This window comes from Phyllobates terribilis, unplaced genomic scaffold (assembly GCF_046119375.1).
Source record: "Phyllobates terribilis strain yellow unplaced genomic scaffold, ASM4611937v1 Scaffold_7__3_contigs__length_470593459, whole genome shotgun sequence".
NCBI classification, from domain to species: Eukaryota; Metazoa; Chordata; class Amphibia; order Anura; family Dendrobatidae; genus Phyllobates; species Phyllobates terribilis.
Window position 1 is genome coordinate 325,832,205 of NW_027362767.1, and position 25,092 is coordinate 325,857,296.

The 25,092-nt window shown below is 43.0% G+C and overlaps 1 protein-coding gene across 1 annotated transcript in view; it reads left to right on the forward strand.

Moving 5' to 3' along the window:
• Nucleotides 1–25,092, forward strand: part of IL1RAPL2 (interleukin 1 receptor accessory protein like 2) — a 1,202,487-nt gene that overhangs the window by 735,100 nt on the left and 442,295 nt on the right. The gene's annotated exons all lie outside the window — the stretch shown is intronic.

A 25,092-nucleotide genomic window follows, 5' to 3' on the forward strand; every position in this document is an offset into this window, starting at 1 on the left:
TAGTGATGAGCGAGCATGCTTGCTACTGCTCGGTGCTCGCCTGAGCATCTCACTGCTTGAGATGCTCGGCGCTCGCCGAGTATTTCCGGGGTTGCTTGGCGGGTGCTCGGGTCTCCTCCATGCATGTTTGGCGCTCTTTACAGAGCCAATGAACATGCAGGGACTGCCTGCCACTCACTGCAATGCCGTAGCCATGTTGGTTGTGGCATTACAGTGATTGGCTGGCCGCACAGCGTCATCAGGTCTATATCAGACCTGGCGCCGTCATGCTCGTCACAGTCACTCCGGAATCAGACAGTGAGGGGAGAGATTTGCTTGTTTCTAGTTAGTGTAGGTGTACCAAACTATATTAGAGACACATATCCATCTCACAAACAGTCCTTCTGAGGACTAATCCATCTGGAGAGATATCAGGCAGGCAGTGTATATAGGCAGGGTATATAATAGACTGCAGTGCACATAGCACAAGAGGCTCCATTCCAATTCTTCCTTCTGCTGCTGTTAGATAGTTCTATACAAAGGAGCAGGTCTCAGGGGCCAGGAATAATTTTTTTTTTTATCTTAATCCTCATTATTTGCTTAAAAAGCAATCCAAAGAATACCATTGTTCTGCGCCATTTGCTTGTTGGCACTGCAGAATACAGCCAGGTCCTTTCCATATTACAGCGCTAAAAATTCAGCTCTCTAAAACTGTGTTTTCTCCGTCACACGGATCACATATATGTTTTCAGAAAATACTGTCGTTTCTGGCCTCCATTAAAAATTTGTTTCAGTGAATCAATTGACATCAGTTTGCTGTTCAAAATAGTTACCTACAGGCCAGGTATTTAAAACTGTGGTTTCTTTGTCACACGGATCAACATATACGTTTTCAGAAAATACTGCCATTTCTGGCCTCCATTAAAAATTTGTTTCAGTGTGTCAGTGAAGCAATTGACACCAGTTTGCTGTTCAAAATAGTTACCTAAAGGCCAGGTATTTAAAACTGTGGTTTCTCCGTCACACGGATTACATATGACTTCGCTCAAAATTCAGCCATTTGTAGTGAGCGTGGAAGATATTGTCCTCCATTTAAATTGGGCAAGGCACGTGGCAAGGGACGGTGAACTGGACGTGATGGTGATGGCGCATGCAGAGGTCGAGGCCGTGGGCAAGCCGAAATTGTGCCAGAACAAACAACCACATCTTCTCGCCTGACCTTCCTGTCCCAATTCCTAGGGGACCGCAGCACACCACTATTGAACCTAGAGCAGTGTCATAAGGTTGTTGGTTGGATAGCAGATAATGCTTCCAGTCACTTTGCCACCACCACCACCCTGCGTTCCACACGGTCAAGTCTCAGTAGCCGTGAGTCTGGACTGCATAATCCTCACCCTGATCCTCCTTCCTCCCACCATGCCGAGTGCCCGGAGACCACTGATCCCACACTTGGACACTTCGAAGAGCTGTTCACTTCTCCATTTATAGATTCAGGTCTCTTGCCCGGTCCACTTGAAGCGGGGCAAGAGGAGATCACATGTAGCGATGCCCAAATACTTGAGCAGCCACGGTCACACAAAGGCGACGGTGGGAAAGTGTCACAAGAGGTGGACGATGATGAGACACAATTGCCAGAAAGTCAGGAGGAGGACCAGGGTGCGGAAGTGGAAGACGAGCTGGTGGATGATTTAGTGACTGACCCAACCTGGCAGGAGGACATGCAGAGCAAGGACGGCAGCACACAGAGGGAGGGAGGCAGGGCACCCCAATAGGCAGGAAGAAGCAGTGTGGTGGCCGCAGACAGAAGGCAGGGAACCGTTCCCCGTAATATCAACATGAAGGAAGTCTTGCCGAGTCTGATTGTTTTTTAAAGACTCTGCCGATAACCCCAAACAGGCCATTTGCAACACTTGCCAGGCCAGCATCAGCAGGGGTGGCAAAACGACCAGCCTGACCACCACCAGCATGATCAGGCAATGGCAGCAAAGCACCCGACTTTGTGGGCCGAACCCCAAGGTCCTGGAACAGTGTCTGCGGGTGGCACCACTGCTTTTTCCGCTGTTGTGCATGCAAGCCAATCCCCTGTCCATGGTGCATGTGAAGATGCCTCCAACCATGCACCTGTCTAAAGTAGCAGCATCAGGAAGCACGTCCTTGTCCCAGCGCAGCGTTCAGTTGTCCATACCCCAGTCCTTGGAACGCAAGCGCAAATACGCAGCCAATGCCCCACAGGCCACACTACTAAATTCCCATATTTCGCGACTGCTTGCACTCGAAATGTTGCCTTTTAGGCTCGTGGAGATGGAAGCATTTTGCAACCTGATGGTGGCGGCCTTCCCTCGGTACTCAGTCCCCAGCCGTCACTATTCTCCCGGTGTGCTGTCCCCACATTACACAAGCACGTGTCCCAAAACATTAGACGTGCCCTCAACAACACAGTTGCCAGGAAAGTCCACCTAACAATAATGGACATGTGGACAAGTGCTTGTGGGCAGGGACGGTACATCTCGCTGATGGCACACTGGGTTAACATAGTGGAAGCCGGGACCCAGTTGGACCTTGGGACGGAACACGTCCTCCCGACACCAAGGATTGCGGGCCCTAGGTCAATCAGGGTTGCCCCCACAGTCTACAGCTCCTGCACCTCATCCTCCTCCTCCTTTTCAGCCTCCATCTCCGAAATGACCACATCAGTCACAAGCTGGAAGCACTGCAGCACTGCCTCGGCCAAGTGGCAACAGGCTGTGCTGAAGCGAATATGCTTAGGTGACAAACCGCACAATGCTGAAGAGTTGTGGACAGCTCTGAAAGAGCAGGCAGATCTGTGGCTCACACCGCTGAACCTACAGCCAGGCATGGTCATGTGTGACAATGGCCGGAACCTGGTGGCGGCTGTGAGGCGAGCTCACACACGTACCATGCCTGGCCCATGTGCTTAACCTCGTGGTTCAGCGGTTTCTCAAATCCTACCCAGAGCAGCCGGATCTGCTTATTAAAGTACGCCGCCTGTGTGCCCATTTTATAAAGTCACCTACAGCTTCCACTGCCCTTGCCGTGTTTTAGCAGCGTTTGCAGCTTCCGGCTTACAGACTGGTGTGTGATGTCCCCATGCGTTGGAACTCTACACTGCAGATGTTGGGAAGGATTTCTGAGCAGAAGAGGGCAGTTGTTGAGTATCAGCATCAACAAGGCCGTCGGTATTCAGTTCAGACTCCACACATAAGACCTCAGGAGCGGACATGGATGTCAGACATATGTACCATCCTCCAAAACATTGAGGACTCCACCAAGATGGTAAGCGGCAATGACGCCATACTTAGCGTCACCATCCCGCTTCTCTGTCTAATGAAACGCTCTCTGCTCACAATCAAAGAGGATGCATTGCAGGCGGAGCATGATGAGATGGAGCAAGGAACCATACAGGGTGATTACACACAGCCCAGCCTCAACTCATCCCAACGTGGATTGGGTGACAATGAGGAGGAGGAGGAGGAAGAACAGAAGCTAGTTTCATGCACTATAGACTGTACTACCTGCACAACTGTCATACCATCTGTTCAGCGTGGATGGCCAGAGGACAGAGAGGTGGAGGAGGAGGAGGAGATTATGGTCAGTCATCCTCTTGGTGAGGACACGGAAATCTTGCCTGTTAGCAGTCTGGCACGCATGGCTGAGTTTATGTTACGCTGCCTTTCCCATGACCCTCACGTTCTCAAAATTTTGGTTAACAGTCATTACTGGTTGGTGACACTTCTAGACCCACGCTAGGGGTTACTCAAGCAGCCAATCACAGACGCCCATTCTCTGTGTCAGCGTCTGTGATTAGCTGTTGGGCCTGTCACACATATAGAAGTGTGAAAATAAATAAATAATAAAACAAAAATGACATAGCGCTCCGCAGAATTTTTGATTCTCAGCGCAGATAAAGCAGACAGCTACTGGCTGCCACCTCTAGCTGCCTGGCTTTACCGTGGCTGCTGACCAAAGGTCAGGAAAGCCCAATGTTTTTTTAAAGTATGTAAAAAAATAATTAAAAAAAAAAATGCGTGGGCTCCCGCCATATTTTGATCGACAGCCAGGTAAAACCAGGCAGCTAGTGGCTGATATTCTCAGCATGGTACGGCCCAAGCATTCTGGGCCCCCCACACTGAAAACGGCAGCCCGCAGCCACCCCTGGAGTTGGCGCATTCATCGTAGCGCCATTTCCAGGCACTTTATCCGGCTCTTCCAACGGCCCTGGTGGGGGTGGCACCCTGGGTAATAAATGGGGTTAGTACCAGCTTTGTATTATCAGCTGGTACTAAGCCTGAAAATCATGGCATCACTCCAAATTAGACATGGCCACCATGAATTTCTAGTAAACAGAAAAAAAAAACACAACACAGAGAATTTTTTTTTTAATAAAAATAAAACACATGCAGGGACTCCATCTTTAATAAAAAAAACAAAATGGGCAATGGGCATGCAGGATGGTACCACCAGTGGCTGGTAGGACATGCTGGGCATGATAGTACCATAGAGGCTGACAGGACATACTAGGCATGATTCATGCCTTGCATGTCTTGCCAGCCTCTGTGGTACTATCATGCCCAGCATGTCCTGCCAGCCAGCCACTGGTGGTAGTAGTATTAGCATGATAGCACCACACCACCACCATTGGCTGGCAGGACATGCCAGGTGGGCATGATAGTACCACAGAGGCAGGCAAGACATACTAGGCAGGCATGATTCATGCCTAGTATGTCCTGACAGCCTCCGTGGTACTATCATGCCCACCCAGCATGTCCTGCCAGCCACTGGTGGTAGTACATGCTGCTGGGCATTGCACCAGTAACCAGAGGCTGGCAGCAGGACATGCTGGGCAATGGACATGATGATAATCATGCCCATTACCCTGTAGTATTTACTGCCAGCCTAGGCCAGGGGTCCTCCCAGTCACCCTCCCCTGCTTTTCATACTCACGCCACGCGTGGAGATGAGCTGCAGGCCTGCAGCCGCTGCCTGGGGCGACGCCGGGTCCGTCCTCCACAGTGCGCACAGGAAGCAGTCCCAGGGCGATGACATCATTGCCCTGAGACTGACCTCCTGTGCATGCGCCGGCAGTGTCACGCTGCGCAGTGCGCAGAGGAGGCAGAGGGGCACTGCGGCAGCAGGCAGAGCAGGGAGATTGCTCTCCCTGCTTTGCCGCTGCAGAGGGCCCATCATTAATCATATCGGCAGTGCTGTCAATATGATTAGCGAACCCAGGGGGGCCCTCTGTTCTCTGTACAGGGCCCAGGGAGTGTAGGGGGTGGGTCTTGGGGGCGTAGCCATCGGGACCCAGGGCCCACCGGGGGTTTTCCCGATCCTCCGGTGGGCCAGTCCGCCCCTGCTACAAGGAGAACTTTCTATCTCTTATTCCTGAGGCGGACAGGTCTACAAAAATGGGGCAGTACCAGAAGGCCCTTATTGCGGAACTATTGAAAAAATTCCAATCTGAGAGCGCTGGTGGCAGAGGTCAGAATTTGTTGGACAACCAAGGACTACAGGCGAGAGAGGCATAACTTCAATCCAGCAGAGGCAGGGGAACACTGTCAAAGTTCTGGGAGAGTTTTCTCAGCCCCTCTCATCGCACAGGCCCTGAGGCACGGGGTACTCTCACAAGGAGTGCAAAGTTTGGGAAGATGCTGAGGGAGTACCTTGCCGACTGTACCAATGTCCTCCGTGATTCCTCTGTCCTCTATAATTATTAGATATACAAGCTGGATGAATGGAATAAAATGGCTCTGTACGCCTTGGAGGTCCTGGCTTGCCCTGCCGCCAGCGTTTTATCAGAGCGGGTTTTTAGTGCCGCTGGTGGAATTATAACTGTTAAGCGCATCCACCTGTCAACTCAAAATGAACAATGGCTCGATTGGGCCAGACTTCTCAACACCACCGAATGATAGCAGCATAAGATAAACTCAAATCCAGAGTATTTTTTTGGGAGGTGTATTCCCATGCACCTCTTCACACCCACACATGGGTATACGCTTCCTGATTTTGGCTATTTGGCTATCCTCCTCCTTCTCCTCATCCTCATCCTCCACCACCATATCACCAGGGTGACTGTGGTCCGTGATGCAACACCCACATAATTTTTTTAAAGGGTGTTTATGATGCCCATAAAAAAACATTTTATACAGTTTGTTCATGTATACCCCCAGGGGTAAATGTTTGTCAGCTCATACACTTGTGTATGGGCATTACAAGTATAGGAGGCCCGCTCCTTTCTAATGGGAACATTTTTTATGAGGCCCTCCTCCACGTCTCTTCCAAGGGGCATTGGAGTGACTCCAAATTTTTGGCAACCCTTGCATTCACTGCATAGGCAAACACAACGGGAGATCTACTTCTTAATAATGGGAACATTGTTTTCAGGAGACCCTCCTTGAAGTCTCTTCAAAGGGGCTTTGGAGTGCCTCCAAATTTCTGGCAGCCCTTGCATTTACTGCATAGGCAAACACAATGGGAGACCTACTTCCTAATAATGGGAACATTGTTTTCAGGAGGCCCTCCTCTACGTCTCTTCCAAAGGGCTTTGGAGTGCCTCCAAATTTTTGGCAACCCTTGCATTCACTGCACAGGCAATCACAATGGGGGACCCACTTCCTAATAATGGGAACATTGTTTTCAGGAAGCCCTCTGACATCCACGTCTCTTCCAAGCGGCATTGGAGTGCTTCCAAATTTTTGGCAACCCTTGTATTCACTGCATAGGCAAACACAATGGGAGATCTACTTCCTAATAATGGGAACATCGTTTTCAGGAGGCCCTCTGACCTCCACGTCTCTTCCAAGGGGCATTGGAGTGCCTCCAAATTTTTGGCAACCCTTGCATTCACTACATAGGCAAACACAATGGGAGACATACTTCCTAATAATGGGAACATTGTTTTCAGGAGGCCCTCCTCGAAGTCTCTTCAAAGGGGTATTGGGGTGCGTCCACATTTTGGACATCCCTGCCACTAACTGCATACGCAATAACAGTATAGGAGACTCACTCTTTAGTAATGGGAACAATAAAACATAGCCGGCTGATGGCTCTCTAAGAATAGTGAGGGTCGACTGCTGGCACTTTAAGTATAGTAAAGGCCGCCTGATGGCCCTATAAAAGTAGCTTTGTGACTTTCAGAGTCCCTCCTTCATAAATGAAACACGATGTGTCTGATGATATCTCACACACCACATGGCCAGATAAGGTTGTAAAATGTTAAAATTACATTTCCTGGTGAATGCATTTGTCACGGTTGAAAGCAATTCAAAAGTGCAAAAACGCATCAAAAACGCTACGTGTGAACATAGCCCAAGTTGTGGAGGAGTATTTTTGGTTTTGGTTATTTATTTTGCCTTGTATACAATTCAGTACCCTGGAAAGGATGTTCCTTAACATATTTCCCAGGAAAATCCATTTTGGTTTCGTTTTTGTATATTTTATTGTGAGTCCTTAAAAGCGGCGTAATACATCGGACAACAAGGTTGACTGAAATGACCTGGGAGTCAGGAATTCTTCCAGGGGTCTTCCCTATGCTGTTCCCATGTCATTTGAGCACTGTTCCCATCGATTTGGGCAATTTTTAGGCCCTATGCAGACCGCCGGGGGAGCCGCCTGAAAAATGCTCGAGTTTCCAATAGACTTACATTGGGCTCGTTGCTCAGGTCGAGCACCCGAGTATTCCAATGTGCTCGACTCGAGCATCGAGCACCCGAGCATTTTAGTGCTCGCCCATCACTAGTAAACATCTATTTTTTATTCAGATTTACCATCCACATATTTATCAATTTTATCTCTGGATCCCAAATTTTCAAGCCTTAGCAGACCATAGCAATTTGTGAACCTGAAAACCATCACGGTCCCCATGAATTCTGAATGTATAGTACGATCTCTCATTTAAAAGTGTAAAATCCAAAAGTCATCTCAGTCTCCTTAAGATATTCCATTACCATAACCACAGAAGACATGAAGACGCTTATCGAAAGACAAGAAACTCAAAATTTAATTTAATTAAGAAGAAAATTCAAGGACAGTTTATAATGAGATGAATAACGTGACCTTGAGGTTATAATCATTTCTTTTCTCTTGGCATCTCGTGTGCTGATGATATTTAATGCTCCTTTTTTTGAAAATATTAATTTCATAATCTACCAAAGTCATAATTCATTGGGAAGTGTGTTTGGAAACATAATAATCTCATGCTGCAGTTCCAGTTTTGTCAACTAAATTTAATAATAATGAGTAATGTGTTAAATTTTCACGAGTAAATAACAGCGCATTGATGAGTTTACTGCGCATGAACGTTTGGTCTAGACTTTTTTCCTGGTAAATTATGTGTGCCTCCCTCCGTTATAAAAACATTCTAATTTGTAGTGTTTTATCATCAGCTGAAAGCCATTAGGAAGCAAGAGAAGGTCAGGTTATACTCTGCGACAAGACCATGAATTTCCTTTACAGTTAGGCAGTTCTTTAAAACGAAGCCTCGGGCAGCCAGGGTTATTTAATTGCTGATAGCAAAAGCAATTGCAGCCACTCTCCATTAAAGGTCACACAGTGAAGGCATTGTTGAGAAGATTTTTGTTGTTAAAAATAATAGACCAGATTATGTTCTGGTTCTGGGACCTGTAGTATAGATTAAAAATAAAATCTTTTATTTAGGTAAAGGCAAAAATAACTTTTTTTTAATCATTTTAAAGTGTCTTGAAAATATATTTTAATTTACTTTCTTGCATTTGGTTTATTTTCAATTTCTATTTATAAATCTGGTCATGGTTTAGTTGCCAATACGTTTTGATGAACATAAAGGAAGAGATCAGTGATCTCATCTTACACACCATACTTTTGTTGTGGTCGCTCAGATCTATTACTGACATTAACAATAATGTTACTTATCTACACCGCGTTCCAAATTATTATGCAAATGCTATTTTTCTCTGATTTTTCAAAATGGTCAACGCAAATGAGTCAGTATAATGTTCAAATCATCAACCGTTAAAGTATAAATCACCTTTTATTGGAAAAACCTCCCAATGATAACAGTATTTTTTCCAGAACTAAAAAAACCTCACAATGCACTTTTCCAAATTATCGTGCACAACAGATTTTCCAAACATTTCAAAGGTTGTAAAGAACTGAAAATGGTCATTTGTTGAACTTGCAGCATTACGAGATTATATTTACTCAAATCAAAAGCTTTTTCAATCAGAAATATCTTAATAGGCCAAGTTACATGTTAACATGATTCTTTGATATCACCTTCACAATTCTTGCAAGCATTGAACTTGTGCATTTGTGGCACCCTGCTGTTCACAGGTACCACAGGACCTAAAAGGGTGCATGGATGGACTTCTCCACAAGAGTCCCTCACTACATACAAACACCTCCACCCTTCCACCTCACACCACCAGAGGGAGCCCTGTTAGGGATATATATGGAGGGTGGAGCCAGGCAGTCAGTGAGTAGTAAGTCAGTCAGACAGAGAGTTCAGTCTGAGGAGAGCGTGCTGACGCTGAGAGCAGCAAAGACGCAGCACGTCTGCTGCCGTATTGAGGGCCCCGAGTGACACCGAAGGCAAAAAGGAGAGGAGAGAGGAGTTTAGGGAGCAGAGGAGCATCATAGGCTCACCCCGATATACAAACCGGACACCGGGTCCTCGCCTACAGGGTCCTTTATACCCAGTAGGGATCACCGGCATTCCACGAGGACTACAAGTCCCTGGCTGACCTGAAGCTAAACCTATTACAGGACCAGGAACCACAAAGGCCCCGGCGTCCAGAGATAGTGGTTGCCAGCAGAAGGTCCTACTACCAAGCGACAGGTGAAGGAACAGCACGACACATAAGCTAGGCCCAGTTGCAGGCTGGCCAGGAGCTTAGAGAGAGGGAGATACGGACCAGGAGGCCTTATACCCACTCACTGGGGAGAAGTCCTGAAGTGCACCCTTTCTACCGAGTACCCTGGACCGTACCTGACATCCGCACCAGTAAAGGTATTGAAGCGAATCCCCTGTCTCTGTCAGTTACTCCTGCTGCGTCATCCCGCCTGCACTACAAGCCCAGCATCACCACCCGCCATCGAACTCTACACTGCCCTGTGGCTCGCTCCACCTGTGGGGAGCGTCCCATCCCAGCTGCCCTATCAACTGCCTCAGAGGTCTGCAGCAGCCCTGGTACAAATTACCAGAAACCACAGGTGGCGTCACGATCAAACTACAAATCCCATATAAACAACTCCCCTTTTTGGTTGACCACCCTGGGCCACGGACCGGGCCAGCCACTGTGACATATCCTCCACCAACATCCATAGGCCCGGCTGCCGAGTACCCCATTGCCCTGGGGGCGCGTCACATTTTTGGAAAGTTTCTGCTTAAATTTCTTTTGCTGGATGTCAGAATAGCCTCCCAGAGTTGCTGTTTTGATCCGAACTGCCTCCCACCTTCATAGATATTTTGCTTGAGGAAACTCCAAACGCTCTCAATAGGGTTTAGGTCAGGATGGTGGCCACACCATGAGTTTCTCTACTTTTATGCTCATAGCAGCCAATGACTCAGAGGTCTTTGCAGCATGAGATGGTGCATTGTCATGCATGAAAATTATTTTGCTATTGATGTCAAGGGTCTTCTTTTTGTTCCATGAAAGAAAGTGGTCAGTCATAAACTGTATATTCTTTGCCAAGGTCATTTTCACACTTTCAGGGACCCTAAAGAGGCCTAACTGCTCTCTCCCCATTACTCCCCAAAACATGCCTCCGCCATCTCCTGGCTGATGTTGCATCCTTGTTGGTACATGGTGGCCATCCACTAACTATCCACTGCTCTATCTGGACCATCCAGGGTTGCTGCCCACTCATCAGTAAATAAGACTGTTTTAAAATCAATATTCATGTATGTCTGGGCCCACTGCATCTGTTTCTGCTTGTGAGCACTGTTTAGGAGTAGCTGAATAGTAGTTTTATGCACAACTACAAGCCTCTGGAGGATCCTACACCCTGATGATCACAGGATTCCAGAGGCATCAGCAGCTTCAAATACCTGTTTGCTGATTTGTAATGTATTTTAGCAGCTGCTCTCTTAATCCGGTGAATTTGTCTGGCAGAAACCTTCCTCATTATGCCTTTATTTGCACAAACCCTTATGTGCTCTGTTTCAGCCACAAATCTCTTCAAAGTACTATGATCATGCTTAAGTTTTTGTAAAATATCTAATGTTTTCATATCTTGTTCAATGCATTGCACTATTTGACGTTTTTAGGCAGCAGAGAGACTCCATTTCTTTCCCATATTTTTTTAAACCTGTGGACTGCTTAATAATGTGGAACTTCCTTCTTAAGTTGTTTTCCTTTAATTGGCTCACCTGGCAAACTCATTATAACAGTTGTTTGAGATTGATTTCAGTGATCCAAAGAGCCCTGAGCCCAATACCATCTAAGAGTTTATTTGAAAAACAAAAAAAATGACATCTTTATAATATTTAAATCCAATAATTTGGAACATGGGGTAGATGTTTAATTACAAACCATAAATGCAACTGTCATTAGCCCTGATCCCTCCCTAAAACCATGGAGGAATGAGGTCATAGGAATCAAGGAGTTCTCGGTCAATGTTGGCAAATGATTAATTCCAAATCGATTTGTATATTTTGATACACTACTTTATTGATGTAAAATGCAAATAGACAAACCTGTTTTCAGCTCTGGACTGGAGCCTTCGTTGGTCCGGAGCAGAAAACCGGTTTAGCATTTGCATTCTGCCTCAATAAAGTAGTATATTGAGACATACCATTGATTTGGAATCTATATTCTGCCATTGAAAGTGCACTCCTTAATTCCTACCACCTCTTTCCTCCATATCCAATACCTGATTAGCTGACTAATTAGGAATTAAGAGCGCTAGCATTCAACCACCTTAGGTCAGTGTATACAGCTCTATTTTCACCCTCCCATTATACACGGACATTAATCCACCTAAAGAAGGCACCACTATCTGGATTCACTTTCAACTCCCTGAAACTATGGCCACCTTGTATTTAAAAGAGTTATCCATGAGTTATCCTTCGGATAGGTCATCCACATGAAATCAGTGGGGGTCAAACAGCTGGCACCCCACCAATCTATTGTTATAAACTCCACTGTTCTCTTGAATAGAAGCCAAGCCACAGTTCTTTGCAGTGGTTACAACAATGTGAATGGAGCTGTGCTGTATATCTGGCCACTGCTGAAGTTGATAACTGATCAATGGGGGTGCCTAGTGTGAGATTTCCACCTATCTGATGTTGATTATCTGTCCTAAGGATATGTCATCACTATCATTAGCCTGGAGAGCCCCTTGAAATGTGAGCAAATGCCTGTGTGGTGGCACAGAGTCCCAATGACTCCATACTATAGAGGCAATCTGGTATTGAGGTATTCAGAAGTAACATCTCCATACAGCACTGCACAAATGTATCCTTCCATAGATTAAATTTCTTTAGTGGATACTATCATCGTAAGATCGTATACTGAAACGTAAAGTAAAAAAAGATCACTTTATAATGCAAAAAATATTGACCCATGAACAGCATGCATCACCTATCAACAGCACTGACCCCTAAGGAAGCCATCACATATGGCGAAACGCCACACCAACCTGTTGTTGAGCTGCTATAATTTGGCAACTATTAGGGACTACGCACAAGGCACATTTACTATCTTAAAGTGTATCTTTTTGTATTTATGGAGATTCTTTCATATGGGATTATTTGTTCATGAAATGTTTTATATTCATTAGTAATTACTGCTCTTTTGTATTTTGGTGCACTTTATATTTATTGGAGCAATGTTAATAAATTATCTGTTGCATATTAGAGACTCATTTGATCATTGTACCTTTCATGTACTTAACTTTACTATAGAACTGGTGCTGTGTGAGCATTTTTTATTGGTTATAATCTCATCTTTGTTGTGGTTCATAATTAAATAAAGGTGTTTACTACTTATATTTTGGTTGTGCAACCTATTTTTTGTACATGTCTTTTTTTCCTTCTCCCCATGCCTATCCACAGCACTTCTTGTTGGGCATATGGGTCATTCCCCCTGCTGTTCCTGTATTGCGGCGTTGCTGTGCAGTTCTGCACATAAAAGAATACAGACCTACTTAGATCAAAATTTAAAGAAATGTTAAGAATCACAACTTCACTTTTGAAGAAAATATTGCTTAGTCTCAGTAGCTCAGCAGATATTTGGTGCAAGTCATTTTTTTTTTACAGTTGTTAATATGTGACAGAAAATAATTTAATAAGCATGCCAGATTCTGTATTTTTGCTTTGGACTGAAACAGAATTTATAGTGATTATTGCTTTATGATGATTGTCAGAGATTTACATCCCAAATATCACAATTATAAACAATGTCGCAGAACCAACCGCTGTGATCTTTGGAGCGAACAGCTCTCTGCTGCCCCCTATCATCTGCAAAATTACACGATTTGCCGATGGTCAATGGAGAAGGCAACAAGCTATTTGCACTAACAGGCTCTTTATCGGGAAACTAACAGTGAGTGTATTGTATATACACCTCTGGATTCCAGTGCATGGAATATCTGTATATACCGCCGTACGATCACTGCTAACTCCAAGATAACCCCAGAAAGATTATTAGCTGCCATCACCAATCATTTTCTGGCCAATTGAATGCCATTTCAGGAAGTATATGTCTTCAGTTTACAGAACAAAAGGAACAGAACTATTAAATTTTAGATTTAATCCAAAGGGAGGCAGTGTTTATGAAAAAATATGCAAAAAAATTCACAAAGGGGACAAAACAATACAGCATATACAGTCACAGAAAATAAAAGGGATTAAAAGAAGAACTTACTATACCTATCACAGAGACGATTAAGTTTAACAAAAGGAGAGCGCTTCAATTGCCTGTTTAAGTGAACGGGGTCCCTGCATCCACAATATGTATCTCTCTACACTAACCAAGATCATAATTCTGCTTGATCTTTTATTAGTCCCTGAGTCCCACCCAGACACGCCCCCGTGATGACCTCACATGGGTCAGGTTGTGGGCTGGTGTCAGCCCTTCATTATTTTATGAAATCCCCAACTTATGAGATAACTCCTCTCTGGATGATCACAGAAGTTGGAGATTGATGCCATATTTTTTACTGGAATTTTATCTTTACTTAGAGACCAACAGTACATAGCTGTTGTCAGTTGTCTGGCCACTGTGGATCCATGGCTCACTGACAGGGGTTTCAGTTATGAGGAAATATGTATCCTTTTCCCTGACTAGACCCGGTGCTGAAAATGTATGTTTCATTAATATCGGATTGATATAAATTCCAATATTCCATATTTTCTTTTGGAGATGTATTTCCGTGGCAGGTGTAACACTGCTCTTACAGAAAAGGTGTCTAATGTAAATGTAAAATATTTCCCTTGAACTGACAATATATTTCCTGAGGACAAAAGGTTTCTTCCACTTCTGTGTCTATGCGTCAACACATGTCTCTATGGTTGTCCAACTCTCTGAAAAGACTTCTCCTGCCTCAATTATCTGTCAATTATATAGCTCTTTATGTACGCACAATATACGGCCGCATGGTCTTTGTCCTACAAGAAGCTCTTGCATGTTAATTAATTAGGGTTGGCATTTCTCTTCGTACACTGCCATTTTACATAAAGACAGCTTTAGATTGCTAGCTCCTCTTTCCTTACTGAAAATGTCAGAGGGAAGGAGCAAGGGGGGAGAGTAACTTCAGAGATTTTTAATATTTTCTATGACCATGATGTTTAAAGACTAGAGATAGTCAGATCTTTTGAAATGTGAATTAAGTCTGACAAATTTTTCCCCAAAACTTGATTTGCAGCAAGGTGATTCAGCTCAAATCTCAATATTGCAAAGCTTTCAATTGCCCTGAAAAGATGAGTGTAACACTCTGAGGTTTTCTAAGATTTTATCCAACCTTTTTCAAGCTCTTTATAAGAAACACTTACTTAGTACAGTCAAAATCACATCACCATAGAAACTGATGGAAACCCACTAGTAGCCAACAGGCTATTTAATAACTGACAGATTTTTCCTCTCAAAAGGAAGAACCAGGTGATGGCGCTGTCTTGGCCACTAAGTGAGATCAAGGTGCAGGAACTTCAGGTTGCTCGTAAGTAAAAAAAAAAATGTATATTCACACTAATATAAAACAATAAAACCTATATACATGACGCGTTTCGGCTGTTTGCAGCCTTCTTCAGGTGTACAAACAGCCAAAACGCGTTGTGTATATAAGTTTTATATAGCAACCTGAGGTTCCTGCACCTTGATCTCACTTGGTGGCAAATACAGCGCCATCACCTGGTTCTTCCTTTTGGCATCCTCGTTGTGGGATACTCCTGTCTCAGGATTCAACCCCACCTCACCAGGTCGGCCGCAGTCTTTTGCAAATTCATCCATACTACAAGTGGGAGTTGTGCCTCTGCTTGCACAACCACATCAGGTGAGCAATTTACTATAGATACTCACCCTTTTAATTGATCAAATCTTACTACGCTTAGATAGCGCCACGTTTTCTCTCCTTTAGGAAATCTATTATCGTTCAGATTTTTCCTGTGTTTTTTTTGTAATAGAGGTTAAAAATGACCCTTCCTAGTTATCTGTGACCAAGCAGACAGAACAGTGCAGAATATAAACTCAAGCTGACGGTGTCACTGTCAAAGGTAACATCTTCCTGCTGTAAGTGAGATGAGTGCTATGCAATGTATTCTATAATACCCTCCACTTTCTCCCTACTAATACATTTGCCCAGGCAAAAGGAAGCCACTTATAACCTACATTTGGTAATACTGCTGCCCAGACAGTTGGTGCCAGTGGAGATGGTTGTGCTGCTGCTAGTAGTTCCCACCTTTTTAGCCATGGTTTGTTAATTATTTTCTTTTTACACTATCCCATTACCAGTTTTATTTTTAACATACATTGTGTACAACCCTATAATTAAAATTTGATAATCTTTTCAACCACAATTAATTAATCTTTGCCAAAAAGGACTTCAAGGGAACCTGTCACAAGGAAAAAACACTATTAATTTGCATATATGGGGTTAATCTGCAGGTTAATAGTGTTACTAATCTATCCAAACCGTTACCGCCATTATGAGAGTAGACAGATATGAACCACAATTAAATTATCTCAAAGGTATACATTTTTATTATAACACACACAAAAACAGATAGAACTCTATAAAAAAGCCCCTAAAAAAACCCTGTTAAAAACTGAGTGAACAGTGTGGTTGTATAGTAGTTATAAATAGTTGGCACAGATATTACACTTAGTAATACAATGGCACATATAAGTGTTAGAGTATACAGATTAAAATGGCATATAATACAAGCCTATATGCAAAGATTACATGTAAATCCAGGTATATAATAGAGGCTGGAAGTAGATAAGATCACATACAGTATCTCTGGAATAAAACAGTGCCACAATGAAGGTATTTTCAATGTTACCATAATAGTCAGGCTTACCATATATGCATCAATACCCCTTAATCACAATTGGTAGCCATTTGTAAAGGCTACAGAAAGTTAATCATAGTTTAAATCCATATAGACCATGTGCCATAGTACTGAACCACACTGCCCAGTACCCCTAGTGTTACTATCTTGCATGGCACCTGCACTTAGCAGAATGTTGGGGGGAGAAAATTAACTTTATTTTCCTCTGCAGCGTTCAGGTTTCAGTCATGGGGGTGGTGCCAGCGTGGGTTCAGTCACCGCTCAGAGAATACAGAGCAGCGCTGTAACCGTGTCCCCCGGCACTGACTGACACTCACTCTACATTAGGGCCGGCTGTTAGTCAGTGCAGGGGGCATGGTTACGGCCACCGCTCTGTATTCTTAGAGCAGTGACTGAACCTGCATCGGCACTGCCCCTATGACTGAAACCCGAACGTTACCGGCGAGAATAAAGTTAATTTTCTCCCCACAATATTTGGCTAAGTGTGGGCAAGTTAGTAACGCTCTTATCTTAAATTAACCTCATATCTGCAGGTTAATAGCGTTTTTCTGATGACTGTTTCCCTTTAACAAGAAATGCTATGAACAGATGTCACCAAGTTAACCAGAAAAACCGGGCACATGTCAGCTGATTTATACTAGTTAAATGCTGCTGTCAATCTCTGACAGCGGCATTTAACAGCGCTGCGTCGGAAGCGCGTCACTTACACCACCCATTGGTGACCCCGTCACATGATCGTGGATCACCGATGGGTTGGCATGACAACCCGGAGTCTGCAGCAAACCCCTGTGGTTGTCATGTCCAGATTGCTATGTGCGCCGCCCAGTGGTTGGCGCTCATAGCAATTGAGCACATCTGCTACATACAGGCAATCTGCTCATCCCCTGTGTGTAGCAGAGGGGATCAGGTAACTGCAGCTTCTTGTCTCCTATGGATACTATTGAAGCATGCAAAAAGTGTAAAAAAAATGTTTTTACAAATATTAAAAAAATACATAAGTTTAAATCACCCCCCTTTCGCCACATTCAGAATAAAACCAAAAAAAACCACTCATACACATATTTGGTATTGCCGCATTCAGAATCGCCCTATCTATCAATTAAAAAAATAATTAATCCAATCGGTAAACGGCTTAAAGAGAAGAAAATTCTAAGCTACAGAATTACGTTTTTTTGGTCGCCACAACATTACAATAAAATGCAATAATGGCGATGAAAACATCGGATCTACCCCAAAATTGTATCAATAAAAACATCAGCTCGGTGCGCAAAAAAATAAGCCCTCACCTGGCCCCAGATCACGAAAAATGGAGACACTACGAGTCTCGGAAAATGACGCCTTTTTTTTTTAGCAAACATTGGATTTTTTTTCACAACTTAAATAAAAAAACTATACATGTTTGGTATTTACAAACTCGTAATGACCTGGACAATAATAATGGCAGGTCAGTTTTACCATTCAGTGAACGTGGTAAAAAAAATAAATAAAAAATAAACAACTGTGAAATTGCACTTTTTTTTGCAATTTCAGCACACTTTTTTTTCCCGTTTTCCAGTACAAGATATGGTAAAACCAGTAACGTTGTTCAAAAGTAAAACTCATCCTGCAAAAAATAAGCCCTCACATGGCCATACTGATCAAAAAATAAAAAAGTTATGGCTCTAGAAACAAGGGGAGCAAAAAACGATAACGGAAAAACGGAAAATGCTCCTGTCATTAAAGGGTTAAAGAAGCACTCCTCCCACCCAAGTTTTTATCCTCGTACAATATTGCAATCATCATATTATATAGCACTGTGTACTTACAATTGCTCATTTTGCTTTTCTACCCAGTGACTTCTTCTCTTTTCTCTGTGCTATGTAGAAACAGGAAGTCTCTTGTCCCTGCATCTCCCTCTTCAACTCCTGACCCTGCTGCTCTGCTCTTCCCGCTGCCATAGACTTTTGCAGTGACATGACTTATGCAGAGAAAATTGACCTCCTGTTTCTACATAGAGCTTAGAAGGATTCAGCTAGTCAATTTTTATTCACGGGATGTCATAATCCTAATGGAAAAGAGAAGAATTAGCTGGGTAGAAAGGCAAAATGAGCAATTGTAATTACACAGTGCCATGTAATATGATGATTGCAATATATTAATAGGATAAATATTTTTTTGGGAGTGCTTCTTTAAGTGCGATAACTTTGTTACGATGAAATAAGATGGGGCATTTTTTGTCACATTAACTGTAGGTAGATATCCTGTGATAAATTTATGATAAATGCTATTCTGGGACTAACTCCTTTAAATTTGTCATTTCATGGTATTATTTCAACTTATACATTTTAAGAAAAAAGTAACAAATTTAGGAACAAATATGTGCAATTTTGTATGATTTTAACCCCTTCAAGACATTTGACGTATCCATACATTCAGGTCACCTGGTACTTTCCGACCTTGAATATATGGCTACATCATCGCGATCACCTGTGTACAGGAGTTGAGAGCGAGTGATCGCCACCGGGTGCCAGCTGATTCTGAGAGCTGACACTAAGCACTCAGTGCCAAGGCTGGTGCCACACCACTCGCGGCACTTAACCCCCTAAATGCTGTGATCAAAATCAATTGCAGCATTTGCAGAGCAGGCAGAGGGAGGAAGCCCCCTCTGCAATTTGCTCGGCATCCCCGTGACGTCATTGTGGGGGCCCGATCGTTCCTATGGTGACCCGATGTCATCATGATGACATCCGGATCATCAGAGCTAGAAAACTTGCTAGATCATGCTCAGTGCGTGATGTTTTACGTTTGTCTGTCAGTGCGGCGCTGACAGCTTGTAAAGCATAGGAATGTTCCCGCATTCTTATGCTATACAAGCGATCAGCCTACAAAAAGTGAAAGTCCCATAGTGGAACAAAGTAAAAAAGTAAGAAATAAAAGGGAAAAAAAATTGTAAAAATATATATATATAAAAAAAATTTTTTATAGGAAAAAAATAAAAATATAAGGTCCCCATGATTAAATATTTTTATGACCCCCAAAAAAAAATAAACAAAAAAAGTACACACATTTGGTATTGCACGTCCAGAACGACCCGACCTATAAAGCTGTTCGACTAGTTAACACCATAAAAAAATAAATACAAAACTAGGCAAAAAATTTTGCTTTATCATCATACCGCCGAGCAAAAAGTGGAATAAAACGCGATAAAAAAGACAAACATAAATAAAAATGGTACAGCTAAAAACGTCATTTTGTCCCGCAAAAAACAAGCTGCTATACAGCTCCATCAGCAGAAAAATAAAAAAGTTATAGCTCTCAGAATAAAGTGTTGCAAAAAAAATTATTTTTTCTGTAAAATAATGCATAAAAGAGACAAAACATAAAAAACAATATAAATGTGGTATTGATGTAATCATACTGACCTGAAGAATAAAGCTGCCTTATAAATTTTACCACACATGGAACAACATAAAAAAAACAATTCCTGAATTGCTGGTTTTTGTTCATTCTGCCTTCCAAAAATCGCAGTAAGGCTTGGCTCATAGTTATTCTGCGCTCTGCACTGAGCTTTTACACCGGGGTTTCTGTGTAAATCTCTGAAATACGTGATTCAGACAGAACCCCCGGTGGAAGATTCCCTATAATGAGGTAGATGGAGAAACTGTGGATTCCGTCTGGCCTGTGATCTGACGATGTACATCTCTTTAGGCATGCATAAAAGCGCTGTTGGCCACAGTATTGTGCACCTCTGAACAGAGGACAGACGGAGTCTAGAGTGACTCTGCTGCCTCATTATAGTGAATGGATCTTTTGGGGTTTTCATCTGCATCAAATCACTTGGAGATTTAGGTGGAAACCCCGATGTAAGTGCTCAGCGTAGAGAGCAGGATAAATGTGATCCAGAATGTTATGTAAAATGTGCCCAATAAAAGTTTCAACTCAATCCACAAAAAAAACCCTACTCAGGTCTGTCATTTGTTATCCGAAATATAGGGGCTTCCACATTACTGGTAGCACAAAGGCTCTGGAGAAGAGAAATGGTTCTTCGAACTCCAAAAGAAATTAGGCAAATTTTGCACTCAGAAACCCAAATGCCCCCTCCCTTCTGAGTCCCAGTGTGCCTAAACCACAGTTAGCATCCACATGTTTGGCATTTCTATAGTGATGAGAGCCTGTCTAATTTATGGGTGCGTGTCTCCAGAAGCATGAGTTGGGCACTACAACGTACTGGTCACTACAACATACTGGTCACTACAATGGCAGTTTGCAATTTTCACTCAGCAAAATCTGCTGCTGCTTGTTTCTAGAAAACACCCATGGAGTCAAAATCATCACTACACGTGTACATAAATTCCCAAAGGGGTATAATTTCCAAAATGGGGTCACTTCAGGGGGGATTCCGCTCTTCTAGCATTTAGGGGCTCTGTTTATGGAGTCTGCGAACTATTGTAGAAAAATCTGCACTCCAGGAGGCAAATAGTGCTTCACCCCTCCAGTCTCGCTGTGTGGCTAAGCAGTACTCTAGAGCCACATATTGGGTATTTCTTCATTCAGCAGAAATTGTGGGACAAATTTTGGTGCCATTTTTACCCATTTGCCAGTGGGAAAATGTAAAATGTGGGAGGAAAACAAAATTTTGGTGGTAAAAATGTTAATATTTTTTTTCTTCAATGCCCGATTGTATAAAATTCTGTGACCCACCTGTGGTGTCAATATGATCACTGCACAGATAGGTGAATTAATTGAGAGGTGTAGTTTGTAAAATTAGGTCACTTACGAAGGGTTTCTGCTGCTCTAGCACTTCAGGGTTTCCGCAAATGTAACATAGCACCCTCAAAACCAGTCCAGAAAAATCTGAACCCCAATATAGCGCTTCTTCCCTTCTGACCTTTGCACTGTGCATCAAAAGTAGTTTTCGACCACATATGGGGTATCGGCATACTCAGGAGAAATTGCACAACAAATTTTGGGGTTCATTTTTTTCTGCTATCCTTGTGAAAATTAAAAAATTTGGGGCTAAAATAACATTTTTGTAGGAAAAATATATTTTTTTCATTTTCACAGATCAATGTTGTAAAGTTTTGTGACGCACCTGTGGGTTAAAGGTGTTCACTACACATCTAGATGAATTTCTTGAGGGGTCTAGTTTCCAAAATGAGGTCACTTGTGGGGTTTTTCCACTGTTTAGGCACATCAGGGGCTCTGCAAACGTGACATGGCACCTGCAGACCATTCTGTCAAAGTCTGCGTTCCAAAACGTCACTCCTTCCTTTCTCGGCCCTACTATGCGCCCAAACAGTTTTTACCCACATAAGGGTGTCTGCGTACTCAGGAGAAATTGCGCAACAAATTTTGGGGTCCATTTTCTCCTGTTACCAATGTGAAAGTAAAAAACTTGGGCCTAATGTAACATTTTTGTGAAAAAAATGTAAATGTTTTTTTTTCATTCCATTTTCCATTAATTCCTGTGAAGCACTTGAAGTGTTAATACACTTCTTGAATGTGATTTTGAGCACCATGAGGGGTGCAGTTTTTTTTAGAATGGTGTCACTTTTGGGTATTTTCTGTCATATAAGTCCCCTAAAGTCACTTCAAATGAGATGTGGTCCCTAAAAAAAAATGATGTTGTAAATTTTGCTGGAGTAATGAGAAATCGATAGACAACTAATAACCATTATAACTTCCTAACAAAAAATTATGTTTCAAAAATTGTGCTAATGTTATTTATGAACTATTTTGTGTGACATACAGTTAGGTCCATATATATTTGGACAGAGACAACATTTTTCTAATTTTGGTTCTAGACATTACCACAATGAATTTAAAACAAAACAATTCCGATGCAGTTGAAGTTCAGACTTTCAGCTTTCATTTGAGGGTATCCACATTTAAATTGGAATAAGGGTTTAGGAGTTTCAGCTCCTTAACATGTTCCTCCCTGTTTTTAAAGGGACCAAAAGTAATTGGACAATTGACTCCAAGGCTATTTCATGGACAGGTGTGGGCAATCCCTTCATTATATCATTCTCAATTAAGCAGATAAAAGGCCTGGAGTTGATTTGAGGTGTGGTGCTTGCATTTGGAAGGTTTTGCTGTGAAGTAAACATGCGGTCAAAGGAGCTCTCCATGCAGGTGAAACAAGCCATCCTTAAGCTGCAAAAACAGAAAAAAAAACATCCGAGAAATTGCTACAATATTAGGAGTGGCAAAATCTACAGTTTGGTACATCCTGAGAAAGAAAGAAAGCACTGGTGAACTCATCAATGAAAAAATACCTGGGCGCCCACAGAAGACAACAGTAGTGGATGATCATAGAATAATCTCCATGGTGAAGAGAAACCCCTTCACAACAGCCAACCAAGTGAACAACACTCTCCAGGAGGTAGGCGCATCAATATCCAAATCTACCATAAAGAGAAGACTGCATGAAAGTAAATACAGAGGGTTCCCTGCACGGTGCAAGCCACTCATAAGCATCAAGAATAAAAAGGCTAGACTGGACTTTGATAAAAAAAACATCTAAAAAAGCCAGCACAGTTCTGGAAGAACATTCTTTGGACAGATGAAACCAAGATCGACCTCTACCAGAATGATGGAAAGAGAAAAGTATGGCGAAGGCGTGGTACAGCTCATGATCCAAAGCAGACCACATCATCTGTAAAACACGGCAGAGGCAGTGTGATGGCTTGGGCGTGCATGGCTGCCAGTGGCACTGGGTCACTAGTGTTTATTGATGACGTGACACAGGAAAGAAGCAGCCGAATGAATTCTAATGTATTCAGAGCCATACTGTGTGCTCAGATCCAGCCAAATGCAGCCAAACTGGTCGTCGTTTCATACTACAGATGGACAATGACCCAAAACATAAAGCCAAAGCAACCCAGGAGTTTATTAAAGCAAAGAAGAGGAATATTCTTGAATGGCCAAGTCAGTCACCTGATCTCAACCCAATTGAGCATGCATTTCACTTGTTAAAAACTAAACTTCAGACAGAAAGGCCCACAAACAAACAGCAACTGAAAACCAACGCAGTGAAGGCCTGGCAGAGCATCAAAAAGGAGGAAACACAGCGTCTGGTGATGTCCATGAGTTCAAAATTTCAGGCAGTCATTGCCAACAAAGGGTTTTCAACGAAGTACTAGAAATGAACATTTTATTTACAATTATTTAATCTGTCCAATTACTTTTGGTCCCTTTAAAAACAGGGTAGCACATGTTAAGGAGCTGAAACTCCTAAACCCTTCATCTAATTTTAATGTGGATACTCTCAAATGAAAGCTGAAAGTCTGAACTTCAACTGCATCTGAATTGTTTTGTTTTAAATTTATTGTGGTAATGTCTAGAACCAAAATTAGAAAAATGTTGTCTCTGTCCAAATATATATGGACCTAACTGTACCTCTCTGATTTAAGGGCATAAAAATTGCAAAATTTTCACCAAATTAGTTTTTTTTCCGCAAATAAATGAAAGTCATATCGAAGAAATTTTACCACTATCATGAAGTACAATATGTCATGAATACACATTCTCAGAATCAGTTCGATCCATTGAAGCGTTCCAGAGTTATTACCTCATAAATAGTGTTGAGCCACCCCCGTAGTGTTCGAGTTTGGTTCGGTTCGTCGAACACCCGTGTGTTCGCCGAACTGTTCGTCGAACACCCGTGTGTTCGCCGAACTGTTCGTCGAACTGTTGGTCGAACACCTTCGAACACCGTTAAAACCAATGGCAGGCAAACAAAAACACATAGAAACACATAGAAAACACCTTCAAAGGTGTCCAAAAGCTGACAAACTGCTCAGAAGACACAATTAACACATGAAAAAGTGACAAGTACATATAGTCATGCGAAAAGAAAAGAGGTGGAGGAGTAAAAGGAGGGGGAGACACAGATATAGGCATGTCATGTCCTTCTAAAATCCAAAAAGTGAGAAGCCGACACGTTCAGTCCGCTCCTGCCCGTGCCACCTCCGTGTCGCCGGGTTTGTGCCAGAGCCGCGGTGAACCCTGACGGCCAGCCCCCCTCTCCCAATACTGGTGCCTGTCCGCTGGTGGGTCGAGCGAGCCCCCCTGTGGTGGAGGCAGCTCTAAGCTTTTTAATTTAAATTGTCTCTCTAATTTGAATGAATACACTTTAAATCCATTTACAAGGATCTATTGGAGGGCAAGTCTCATGCCAGCAGCCGCATAATTCCAGCTCCAGTAGCGTCCACTAAAGCTGCTGCAGTTAAAAAGCTTTTATAAGGATCGAGCTCGGCTGTCCACCGCAAGGCATCCTACTGCCAGTCCCAGCCCCTATGCCTTGGGGTGCCTCCTGATGCTCTTCACTGAGTATCCCGTGGTCCCAAAGCATTTCCTTTGAAAAAATTAAGTGTCCAAACTACAGGTGGTGTAGCTTGCTTAACAGCCGGGATAATCCGCTGACTAGCAGACACTGCTACTAGGCACAAAGTATTTCCTGGGCTAGATGCAGTTAAAAATTTGTAATTAGATACTCTCGTTGGATGCTGAGAAAGCATTCCATAGAGTCTCCTGGCACGCCATATATGATTCTCTTAAAAAGCTTGGGGTAGGGGTCTAGGGGACCCTTTTATAGCCAAAATCATGGCCCTGTATCACAATACGTCACCTAG